Source organism: Capricornis sumatraensis, chromosome 5, assembly GCF_032405125.1.
Source record: "Capricornis sumatraensis isolate serow.1 chromosome 5, serow.2, whole genome shotgun sequence".
Lineage (NCBI taxonomy): Eukaryota > Metazoa > Chordata > Mammalia > Artiodactyla > Bovidae > Capricornis > Capricornis sumatraensis.
In genome coordinates this window covers 103,796,662-103,809,522 of record NC_091073.1, presented here as the reverse complement: position 1 = coordinate 103,809,522, position 12,861 = coordinate 103,796,662, and the positions used below count along the sequence as shown (strand labels likewise).

General features: G+C 39.0%; 1 protein-coding gene across 1 annotated transcript in view; it reads left to right on the top strand.

Moving 5' to 3' along the window:
- Window positions 1–439: 439 nt before the first annotated feature.
- Window positions 440–12,861, top strand: part of CNOT4 (CCR4-NOT transcription complex subunit 4) — a 150,864-nt gene continuing 138,442 nt past the window's right edge. The window contains exon 1 of the mRNA XM_068972514.1: window positions 440–513. The gene's annotated coding sequence lies outside the window, so the exon portion shown is untranslated. The remainder of the gene's footprint in view (window positions 514–12,861) is intronic.

The window sequence follows — 12,861 nt, the reverse complement described above, 5'->3', positions numbered from 1 at the left end:
CAAACACTGAGGAAACGGAACCGCTAACGTAGGCCGCCGACCAAATGACAGCGGAGCAGCACACACGAGGGCCGAGAAGGAAGCAAAACACGAAAAAAGGCAATAGTATAGCAGCCACGTGAGGCAGGCGATGCCACCCGCCCTCCCAGTGAGAACTTCAACTCCCGGCTTGCAGCTGGGCGGTTACCCTCCCAGAACTACAACTCCCAGGGTGCTGCGGGAGCGGCCACCCGCCACTCCTCCAGCCCCTCCCCCGCCCCTCCCGGCCGGATCGGCGTGCGCCTGCGCACAGGAGGCCGGAGGAGTCTTACCCTAATGTAAGATGGTGGCCCGTCTGGCTGTGGAACCCACCGAAAGCTGAGAGTCTGTCTCTCAGCCGTAAAGGTCGGACTCGCTGAAGCAATCAGACTCGGTTCTGAAGAGTTTTTTCCCCCGACACTCGTTCAGTGGTCTCTCGTGAGGACGCGGCAGCGCGTGGAGTCGGCTAAGGGAAAAGCGAGGCAAGGCAGGCGGGTGAGTCTATGCGGGGCTGGGCTTTAGGGGAAACCCAGGGCTGACCGGCTACGAGAGAGCGGAGGCTTCGCTGGGACTGTGCAGGCCGCACCCCCCTTTCTCCCCACCTCCCCCCCCCCCCGCCTCATCTTCACCCTCCTCCTTCTCGATCTTCCTCCTCCTCCTCCTCTTCCTCCCTCTCCCCTCTACGCCACAGCAGTTACCACCAGGAAAAGGGAGCGGGGCAGAAGGCAGCGCGGCGGCGAGCGCCGGCTGCTTCGAAAATCTCTTCAATTGGGCAGCTGAGGCGGCTGCTCGTCTTCAGCGCTTTCCTCTACATTTTTGTAGGAGCAGCAGTCTTAAGTCTCAGGACTCCTTGTTTTCCCAGCCCCCTTGCCCCTCTCTGACGTCCTTTCCCAGTGGACCCCGTCTCCCAGGACCAAAGCCATCACTCCCACTCTGACCCGTGCCGCTGCTGCTGCTCATTAATCCTACTGCTCGTTGCCCACTCGTCCTGCTGCTTTTTTTTTTTTTTTGCTACCACTCTGGAGTTAGCCTTTGCCCCCCTCTGTTGCTTGCAGTCAGCCCCTGAGCCTGTCTTGCTACCCTGGAGCTTCTTCCGATTTGCTGTCTTTCCTTTAACCACATCTGTCATTTTTAAAGCTGCCCCTTAACTATCTCGATTGTGCCGCTGCTCGTTCTAACCCACCTGTTTCACAGCTTTCTTGGGTATTGTCCTTTCCTTCCCTCTTTCCTAACTGATTCTTTCAGCATACTCTTCCAGAAAAAAAAAAAAAAAAAGAAAGGGACGCCCCGTGTTGGCCCCTGAAAAGTCAAGGAAGTTGGGAAGTGAATGAAGTGAGGTAGGATACTATTAAACATTTTGAGTGAAGATCGTTTATTCAGGCTACCCCGGAGAGGAGCGTCTTCGTTTTGCTCCCAGTGATCAATTTGTGGATTATTTGCTCTGTTGGGACGTGGTTCTGTTTTGGTTTGTTTTTCTTTTTTCATTTTGGACCGGTTTCTCCATGCTACCAAACGTTCTTCTGAATTGCATCTCCCCAGGACACTTAGTATGGGCTCTGATTATACCAACAAATATTAGCCTAGGCGTTTAAAAATAAGATAAATCTGGCACACAGTCAAATTCATCTGTGAGCTTCACGAGCAAATATAAGTGGTATTTTGATTATATGCAGGTTATATGTGGATTACGGATTCCTTCCAAATTGAAAATTGATTATTGACTCAGTTTTATTGATGTTCAGCTTAATTGATGACATTTTATTTATAGTTTGAGTGGAAATTTCCTCTCTGGCTGATACCAGATTGACTTAATATTTTTGGATTTGGTAAGTTCTTTCTTTTAACATTTCTAGAATGGTAGGTATCAGAATACATTATCTTCTTTTGAAAACCATTAGGTATATAAGCAAAAGAAAAATCGATTTTTTTCTAGAACGAAATCCCTTATTTTTTTCATAGGAATGAAGGGGGCTGGGAAAAGAAATGACAAAGCTGTGCACATAAATGCATTTGGTAACACTCACTGTCATTATTGTTTACATTAAGAAACAGAAAGCTAGAAGCCAAGGGTGGCTTATGATGTCTGTTTTGGTGATAGCGAAATTAAAATGTCCTGAGTAATGGCATAAAGTGAAGAAGGAGTTTTGCTATAATCAGACTACTGTGAAGTAAAGAATTACCAGAAAAATAGACAGGATTACATAGATCAGATACATACATCTCAAATTTAAACATGAATAAGACATTGTATTCGTAAGATATATATAAAAATGTTAAAAGTCATAGTAGCAATCTCATGCAGCCATATACCTCTTACTTGCAAAAGTAATAATACCTCTTGTAAATATAAATACGTACAGCTGCCCTCTAAATCACTTTTGAAGATTACTGCATTAATTGTGATTTTTACAGATTTTATTTGTAGTACTTGAGGAATCTTATTTTTGACATTACATTCACTTGATTGTGGTAAATGGTCTGTTTCATCAAATGTAAACCAAGGTTAGGAAAAGATGTTTATAAAGCTTCATTTTTCCTTTCAGCCACTTAAGCCACAATTTGGGGAAACTGAATTAATCCCTACTCTTCTGAGATTTAGAAGCAATTCATGTAGCAAACCTTGTGTTGAGTTATAACCTGAGCTTTTTTTTTTTTTTAAGTATTACTTTTAGTTTATATTAGTGGGAAAATATTTAATACAATTGATCTTCAACTGTAAGCAAAAAATACATTTCATTTTTCTTTGTAATACACTGGTGGAGAAGCTTTCTACTATGAAAAATCCGAATGGGTTTAGAAACCTTTGGCAGTCATGCTTTGCTGAATTGTAAGCAATGTATTCTAGGAGAGGACTGTCTGGCAGAAGAAGGTAAATGATTTTAATGTATCTTTTTTTTTGTAAAGCTATTTTGTTTCAATAAAAAATGTTCTCAAGTAGTTTTCTCCACTCTATACTTTCTTTACCTGCAGTCATCAAATTCTTATTTTCAGCACTGTGAAGTCAAAATGAATTCACTTTGGGATCTTTAACACATCTGAAGAAGATAATCTAAAGTGCTTTGATATTTTGATAGGAAATAGCTGAGATTTCAAAATATTTTTGTATGGTTTATTGCAGCTTCATAATTTTATGGGGTTTTTTGGGGGGGAGGGGGGATAGTTTGGAATACTTTCTGCTGGGTTCAGTAGAATTCTTCAATTGAATAGATTATTTCTAAAGGAGGGTTTTTGTGAATTGCTTAAGGTTAACTTATTATAAAATTTGTTTATATAAAGTTCTGTAGACAAACCTTTTATGAGGGATAAGACTATAACCACATGGCAAAGTGCAGAAAAATTGTTTTGTAATGCCCTTCAACTTCAGTCTGAATGGAGCACTAGCGATAACTTGCAGTTTATTACTTTGTAAAAGAAAGAGAGCATTGCTTAAGGATGAACATCTTGCATTAGGGGAGCTTTAAGATGATGTTATATATATATATATTAAGTTAATGAAAAAATACCTTCTCAGTTTAAGCACTATGATTTTAGAAATCTTCCCTTTCTCTCCTTCACTACTCCTGTCTTAAGGTGAAGCCACACTATTGATTAAAACATTTTTTTTCTTTTTGGTGCCTGCAAATAGCACTTGATTGAATCCGTTTCAACTCAGTGTTGCTATTTTTATAGACCATTCAAGTGAAGTTAGAAAGTTTTAATTTGTGAAAACTTAAGCATTTGCTGAAAATTCAGTTAGTTTTTTGTCATTAGATATACTACTGTCTTGACTTTTTGTGAAGGAAGTTATATTCATCTCAGCTGGTTCTAAAGAAAAATAGTAGGGAAATAGGTTATAGAGATTTTTGGTGCTCTAGAAATAGTATAACTGGAATGTACTACATACTTTTCTCAATGGATTTCTTAATCTAAGTGGAACTTGTAAATGGTTTTCATCCCACTGGAGTAGCATGTATTGGATAAAATTTGTTAACACATTTTGAGATTTTAAAAAATCTGTGTTTAACTCAGATATTAGGAAAAATTTGCAAATGGCCCATTCTTTGTGGTAATACCCATGATATTTTAAAATGTAATGTTTTTTCTCAAAAGTCGAGAGTATACAAATGATAAAGACGGGCATTATTTACTCACTTAGAGATGTGATGAAAGAATATAAGTGGGACCTTTAATCCTATATTTAGTGGTTTTCTGAAAATGTTTTTGATATTTATGTGGTCTTCTTTATTAGAAAAGATTGTGTGGTAAATGTCAACTTTTTCAGGTGTAATATTAATCCAATAGATTCTGTCTCATTTCTTTTTCATAGCATGATTCTTGTATTTTTTAATGAGAAAGTAGTTTATAGAAGAGAAAATTTCAACACTCTTTTGGCCCCTTAGATTAGCTTTCCTATCTAGCAGTTTTTCTTTTACTGGAAGAGGGAAATTACATGCTACTGAAAAGATCATTACCTTTACTTGCTAGGAAAATGAAACTTTAAAGATAGGGCAAGTACAAGGCAATTTGAATATGTTTATTTTTCTTCTAAGAAGTTTATTTGTGAGTGTGGTTTCATTCTTTCTAAACTCTTTATATAAGAAAGTTGTCTTGTTTTAAACTTTAACTGTATTGGGTGATGGACAGATGATATATTGCTATTAGGATAAAGCTTGCTATTTATTTGTTGTTCAGTTGCTCAATCATGTCCGACTCTGCGACCCCATGGACTGCAGCACACCAGGCTTCCCTGTCCTTCACCATCTCCTGGAGTTTGCTTAAACTCAAGTTCATTGAGTCAGTGACGCCATCCAACCGTCTCATCCTCTGTCCCGCCCCTCTCCTCCTGCCCTCAATCTTTCCCAGCATCAGGGTATATGAGATATCTGTTTGCTGTCACTGGGTTTTTAGTTATGGTATCTAAAACCTACCCTCTTGAATATTTAGAGAAATAATCAGATTAGTGTGTATATATGCCTAAAACTGGTTTGGGAGAAAAAAATGTCAAGGCAAAGAAGCAGTGTAATTAGAATAAAATGTCAACATTTAAAGATAGTAGGTGTTTGTATTACTGCTTTTAAAAAGAGTTAGTTAATGATGATGTAGAGAAATGGCGGTTGAATTTTGATAAGTAGCTGTAGACTGAACTACCAAAGGGGTGGAGCATTCCTTAGTCGCAGCAAACAGATGCATTGTCATTAAGGCAAATATCTGAAATTTCTTAAACATAATTTTCAGTTCTCAGAATAAAGAGGAAGTGCTTATTTTTCTGATTATTTAATACTCTATTAAGTCAGTCTCTTAAGAGCAATAGTGTCTTCAGATTGTGAATTTCTTGAAGTAGCGTTGACTGATTTGGCTTATTGAACGTTGATTGTAGCAGCCTTTTTATTTTTGCGTTTTGTATTTTGCTTTTTTAAAAAAAAAACAGCTGATTTTCAGCTGTTGTTTGGGTGGGTCCTTTTGTGAATGCTGTAATTGAATGAGAATTTGAAATATAAACAGTATTGCTTTTGGTAGTAGATTTAATTTTTCTTTTGATGGTGATCCCTTCCATTTAGATTTTTTTTCTTTAATTTTTAAATTAATTCTTAGTTGAGAATTAGAATCATACAAGTTCCTTGCCAAGCTAGATCTTTCCAGAATTTTTTTCTTACTTTAAATAGGGGCCTGAGTATTTGCTGGGTAAAGAAAAGTGGTATTCTGTGCTTTGGTTTTGTCATTTAAAATAAACTAAGGCAATGGCACCCCACTCCAGTACTCTTGCCTGGAAAATCCCATGGACGGAAGAGCCTGGTGGGCTGCAGTCCGTGGGGTCGCTAAGTCGGACATGACTGAGCAACTTCCCTTTCACTTTTCACTTTCATGCATTGGAGAAGGAAATGGCAACCCACTCCAGTGTTCTTTCCTGGAGAATCCCAGGGACGGGGGAGCCTGGTGGGCTGCCATCTATGGGGTCGCACAGAGTCGGACACGACTGAAGCGACTTAGCAGCAGCAGCAGCAGTATAGACTTATTAGTGTTAAAAAAAAAAAGTTATTGTCGAAAATTTTAAACAGAAGTAGACAGAAATCTCTGACACAGACAGAAATGTCTGTGTCACTTCAAAGATCAACTCATAATCAATCTGGGTTCACCTGGTGCCTTCACTTAGTTTACTCCTTGTCCCCCTACTCTTTGACCTGGATTATTTTGAAGCAAACCCTCATCTTCACAATTATTTCATATGAGCTAGAAATCTTTTGACATAAAAATCTTTTATTTGTTTTTTTTAAGCAAGATTATTCAGTCAGTTTTTCAAATAGTCTTTAAATATTTATTACAGATGTGCTTCTTGGGAAACGGTTCAGCCTCTTCTGAGAGTTTATTATTATCTTGTTGGGTGTACTTCCATAATTATTAACTAGCGCTATCCAAAACATAATACATCTAATGCTTTGATTCATAGGTCTGAGTCCACTATGTTAGTGTAGGGATATTTAGAAGTAGGGCTTCTTGAGAAGGTAGGACTTGAATAAAGAATATGTACTGTCTGTATAGGCAGAGCGTCTTTAGAAGGAGAACATTCCATACATTCCATGTGGAGCATGGAAGCAGGAGCAGACACGTTGATGGGGACCAGCATGATGTGAGAGAGAGAGGACTCTGATCTCAGTGGGATAAGGTGCTAATTTCTGAGAATGGTGTCAGAGAAATTAGTATACCAGAGTCGGGCTAGACTATGAGGTGTATTCAGTGTCAGGTTGAATCTGATCTGCTAAATAGTAAGGAGGCAGTAGGTTGGTTGGGGCAGGAGATGACGTAGTGAAAGTACTCTCTAGAAAGAGCCCTCCTTCAGTAGTGTGCAGTGTATTTTGGGGTGGACAGTTGAGTTGAGTGAGGAAAATTAATGAATAGACTACGGAGGTGAGGCACCATCTGAGAGATGTTGGTGTGACGTCTCATAGATTCCATCTTCTCTTCAGTCCTTTACATCCAGAAATGACAACAAGGTTTTGGAGAGTAGAGAACTGAAGAAATGTAGTCTCTTTGTCTTTGATAGTAAACTGCAATTTGTTATCCAAGCCCAGCTTTTGGAAAGGAAGTGATACATGATTTCTCAAAATAACAATCTCAAAAAATTTCAGCAGAAAATAACCACCAGTGTTTTCAAATAATTTTAGTTTTGTGTTCGCTGAGAAATAGTTTAGAAAATAAAATCTTGATTACATGATGATGAGATGGAACATATTTCATCTGTAAAATAGAAATTGATGCCTCATCTGGTTAAATGTGTATAAGTTCAGGATTATTAGGAAATGTATGTTTGAACAGCTTGTAACCAGTATATATTATTGGGTGTCTTTAAAGTTTAATAGTGACCTGATGAAAGCAGAAGGAATGGCATAAAATTCTGATGAATAGAACGCTAATATTGTCAACCCCAAGCTCCCGTAAGGATGAATAAGGATAGGTCAGCAGGCCAAAGAAGAATGTAGGGCCATTATTAAGTGAAAGTTTATTCTTTGATTTATTTTGATTATACTTTGTTTTGCAGAGGTATTCTAAACAGATCTCGTTAAACAACAGGCTTATTTGGATTTTTTTTTTTTAAGTTCTGAGACCCTTGAAGTTATTCTTTTCTTTGTTTTGGTTTGTTTACTCTTCATTAAACCAACTTTCTTCATCTATTGTATATTTCTTGATAGCATGCTTGCTTTGTTTTGTGAAGGAAAATTTCATTTTGTATCTTAAAGCAACGGGGAAAAAGTAGATTTCTTGTTTTGGCTTTGTAAATAGTAGATGAGTAATACTGTGTTTTCATTTCTTCTTTTTCGGATTCCCTCAATGTGTCACGTAGTCCCTTTTTACAACATTTAGCAGGTAGATCTCAAGAATTATCACAATTGAGTCTGAAAATATGTCAAGCTTGGGGTGCTTACAGCTTCAAAATGATTTATCAATCATTTTCTTTCCTATTATTAATATAAAAGATCTACCACAATGCCATGAATATTTTGGGAAATTATAATAAGAATAAAGATAATAATGTAATATAGTGTTTTGTTGGGAAATATGTGTTTTTCATTGACGTTCCTTCCATCCTGTACCTCCTTAATCCTGGTAATGTGACAGAGCTATTTCTGACATTTTTCCCCTTCTTTATTTAGCAGGTTATGTGTGCTGTCTAATATGGTCACTAGAATAGAAAGCTGTTGCTTTCTCCTTTGGTATATTTTAACAGAGCCTTTCATATTTTAATTTTGGATTTAAGATTGAATTGAGATCGCTTTTGCGCAGAAGAATCTTGAGGATTATGCTTCTTTCTCATTCCCAGTGTACGTGGAAAGGAAGTAAATTATCAAATATGCAGTATAGGAGAGCCTTAGTATTCGAGAATATTTTCAGTGGTAGCTGCCAATCTATTCTTTTCCTCCAGGAACTTTTAATTTAATGCCTTGAGTATGGAGCCACGATGAAGGGGTGGTAGTGAAGTGAAAGTCACTCAGTTGTGTCCAACTCTTTGTGACCCATGGACTCTACAGTCTATGGAATTCTCCAGGCCAGAATACTGGAGTGGGTAGTCGTTCCCTTCTTCTCCAGGGGATCTTTCGAACCCAGGTCTCCCGCACTGCAGGTAGATTCTTTACCAGCTGAGCCACCAGGGCAAGGAATACTCGAGTTAGTGGCCTGTCTCTTCTCCAGGTGATCTTCCCGACCCAGAAATCAAACTGGGGTCTCCTGCCTTGCAGGCGGATTCTTTCCCAGCTGAGTTACCAGGGAAGCCCCGAGGGCTTGATAGGGAGCGGAGCAAATGGTTCCATGCTCCTAAAGACTCTCCCAGATTTTAACAACATGAATTAATGTCAAATTATTAGTATTTTGCATAGCATCTTGGGAAAGGGCCCTTTTTGTGTGAGTGGCTTTGGGAGTGTCTTGAGTTGCTACGAGGGCAGGTGCATTGCCAACCTAGGAAAAGGGAAGATAGGCAGAAAATACAATGAAAGTCTTCAAATTCTAATAACGGCCACAGTGCATTTTTGCCTCAGGCATTGATGGGACTGGCTCCTTTGCTGCCTTTGGCTGCGTACTTTAGGTTTTTCTTTTCGAAGTTAGGCTACTAGTTGGGAAGGCTACAAACTTTAGCCTTTTCTAAGTCAGATTAGCTTCCTTCTCCAGGCTTCTGCATTTTAATCTCTCCAGCTCAGAACCTGACAATTGTGTCTTTAATCTGCCAGGAAGAAGGGGGAAATGGGAAAGAGAAGAAAGTAATATGTATGATACTTCTCATCTGTTCATAAGTTGGCATAAGATTATTCTAAGATCATTTTATACAAAACCTCTTCCTTTCATTTTTAATTGTATGTAATCAGTTATAAAATAGCTTCATAAATTTCCTAAATGAATCCTTAGAAATCTTGTAAAATGTGCTTTAGCCATAGAGTTGGTGATAGGTTGCAGGGTATGGATATAAGTTAGGTGCTTAGTGTTACTTCTTTAGGAATGTCTTGCTTCTATTAAAATCTTTTCTGTTATACTAGACATAGTGTAGATGTGAGTTTTGCTTCTAGAAAATAAAGCTAGTAGTCTTTGTTTAAGGTAGTTACCTTCCCTGCACTGTATTCTAATCAGTTTGATCCTAATGAAAACAAGTATGACAATAAAATACTTTAATAGCCATGCTAATAAAGAATATTTGTTAGTCATATGTCGCCCTATCAGTTCAGTTCAGTCACTCAGTCATGTCCGACTTCACGACCCCATGAATTGCAGCACGCCAGGCCTCCCTGTCCATCACCAACTCCTGGAGTTCACTCAGACTCACGTCCATCGAGTCCGTGATGCCATCCAGCCATCTCATCCTCTGTCGTCCCCCTTTTCCTCCTGCCCCCTATCCCTCCCAGCATCAGAGTCTTTTCCAGTGAGTCAACACTTCGCATGAGGTGGCCAAAGTACTGGAGTTTCAGCTTTAGCATCATTCCTTCCAACGAAATCCCAGGGCTGATCTCCTTCAGAATGGACTGGTTGGATCTCCTTGCAGTCCAAGGGACTCTCAAGAATCTTCTCCAACACCACAGTTCAAAAGCATCAATTCTTTGGTGCTCAGCTTTCTTCACAGTCAACTCTCACATCCATACATGACCACAGGAAAAACCATAGCCTTGACTAGACGGACCTTTGTTGGCAAAGTAATGTCTCTGCTTTTCAATATGCTACCTAGGTTGGTCATAACTTTTCTTCCAAGGAGTAAGCGTCTTTTAATTTCATGGCTGCAATCACCATCTGCAGTGATTTTGGAGCCCCCCAAAATAAAATCTGACACTGTTTCCACTGTTTCCCCATCTGTTTGCCATCAAGTGATGTGACCAGATGCCATGATCTTCGTTTTCTGAATGTTGAGCTTTAAGCCACCTTTTTCACTCTCCTCTTTCACTTTTATCAAGAGGCTTTTTAGCTCCTCTTCACTTTCTGCCATAAGGGTGGTGTCATCTGCATCTCTGAGGTTATTAATATTTCTCCCAGCAATCTTGATTCCAGCTTGTGCTTCTTCCAGCTCAGTGTTTCTCATGATGTACTCTGCATATAAGTTAAATAAGCAGGGTGACAATATACAGCCTTGACATATTCCTTTTGTTATTTGGAACCAGTCTGTTGTTCCATGTCCAGTTCTAACTGTTGCTTCCTGCTTGCATATAGGTTTCTCAAGAGGCAGGTCAGATGGTCTGGTATTCCCATCTCTTTCAGAATTTTCCACAGTTTATTGTGATCCACACAGTCAAAGGCTTTGGCATAGTCAATAAAGCAGAAATAGATGTTTTTCTGGAACTCTCTTGCTTTTTCCATGATCCAGCGGATGTTGGCAGTTTGATCTCTGGTTCCTCTGCCTTTTCTAAAACCAGCTTGAACATCTGGAAGTTTATGGTTCATGTATTGCTGAAGCCTGGCTTGGAGAATTTTGAGCATTACTTTACTAGCATGTGAGATGAGTGCAATTGTGCGGTAGTTTGAGCATTCTTTGGCATTGCCTTTCTTTGGGATTGGAATGAAAACTGACCTTTTCCAGTCCTGTGGCCACTGGTGAGTTTTCCAAATTTGCTGGCATATTGAGTGCAGCACTTTCACAGCATCATCTTTCAGGATTTGAAAGAGCTCAACTGGAATTCCATCACCTCCACCAGCTTTGTTTGTAGTGATGGTTTCTAAGGCCCACATGACTTTACATTCCAGGATGTCTGGCTCTAGGTGAGCGATCACACCATCGTGATTATCTGGGTCATGAAGGTCTTTTTTGTATAGTTCTCCTGGGTATTCTTGTCACCTCTTAATATCTTCTGCTTCTGTTAGGTCCATACCATTTCTGTCCTTTATCGAGCCCATCTTTGCATGAAATGTTCCCTTGTTATCTCTAATTTTCTTGAAGAGATCTCTAGTCTTTCCCATTCTGTTGTTTTCCTCTATTTCTTTGCATTGATCGCTGAGGAAGTCTTACTTATCTCTCCTTGCTATTCTTTGGAACTCTGCATTCAGTTGCTTACATCTTTCCTTTTCTCTTCTGCTTTTCGGTTCTCTTCTTTTCGCAGCTATTTGTAAGGCCTCCCCAGACAGCCATTTTGCTTTTTTGCATTTCTTTTGCATGGGGATGGTCTTGATCCTTGTCTCCTGTGCAATGTCATGAACCTCCATCCATAGTTCATCAGACTGTGTCTATCAGATCTAGTCCCTTAAATCTATTTCTCACTTCCAGTGTATAATCATAAGGGATTTGATTTAGGTCATACTTGACTAGTACCCTATATGTATATATAAATATATAAAAATATATTTTGTCATGCCTAGCAAATATTTTCAGCAGCTTTGGAGAACTTTGAATAACATGATGTGTTTGTGCTTACAGATTGTGCTGTTTATAATGTACTACTAAATTCTACAATCTTTAAAACTTGGCATTATATTAAAAGCAATATTGCTCTTAGAGTAAAGGAGTTAACTTAAATGATTTCTTTTTTTTAAATACAGTTGAGCATAGGTTTCATTGGCTTCTAGATTTCATTGCCAGCCCTTTGAATTCCTATTTTTATTTATTGCTTCTACTGCGACTATTATGCAGTTTAGTATGGAACCAGGCTGCCTGAACGTGAATCTTGACTTTACCACATACTTCTTGTCAGACCTAGGGCAAGTTACTTTATCCTTAGTTTCCTCATTTGTAGGATGCAGCCATTAAGACTGTTGTGTGGAATAAATGAGTTAATGTCTTTAAAATGCATGGAATAGTGTTTGGCGTATAGTCTTGTCTTGTACGTGTGTTGAGTCGTGTCTGACTTTTTGTAGCCCCATTGGACTGTAGCCTGCTAGGCTCCTCTGTCCATGAGATTTCCCAGGCAAGAATACTGGAGTGGGTTGCTGTTTCCCAACCCAGGGATTAAACTTGTGTCTCTTGTGTCTCCTGCATTGGCAGCAGGATTCTTTACCACTAGCGCCACCTGGGACACCCTTGGCTTATAGTAAGCCCTGTAGAAGTGTTTGCTGTTTTTACACATTTGAAAGGATTTAAAAAAAATCTGTTTCTGTAGACTTTTATTCAGTATACTTTTTTGTGTCTAGGTAGTGGACATACGTTTTCAATAATTTGACCAGCCAGAAATAAAAGTAAAGTGTTCTAGGGGGTAATCCAAGTACTGAACTACCTAGGATTCTTTTGAATCAAGGAATAATAGAAAGTGAATCTGGATAGGTATAATAGAAAATAATTGTGAGTGTTTTAAATGAAGACAGAGAAATTTAGACGTGATTGGTAAGAGGGGTAATCATTGCAGTCACTTCAGATTCGTTTTTTTAAGTTGGGGAGAGATGTGTTTAAAATAGTGTTTCAGTTCAGTTCAGTCG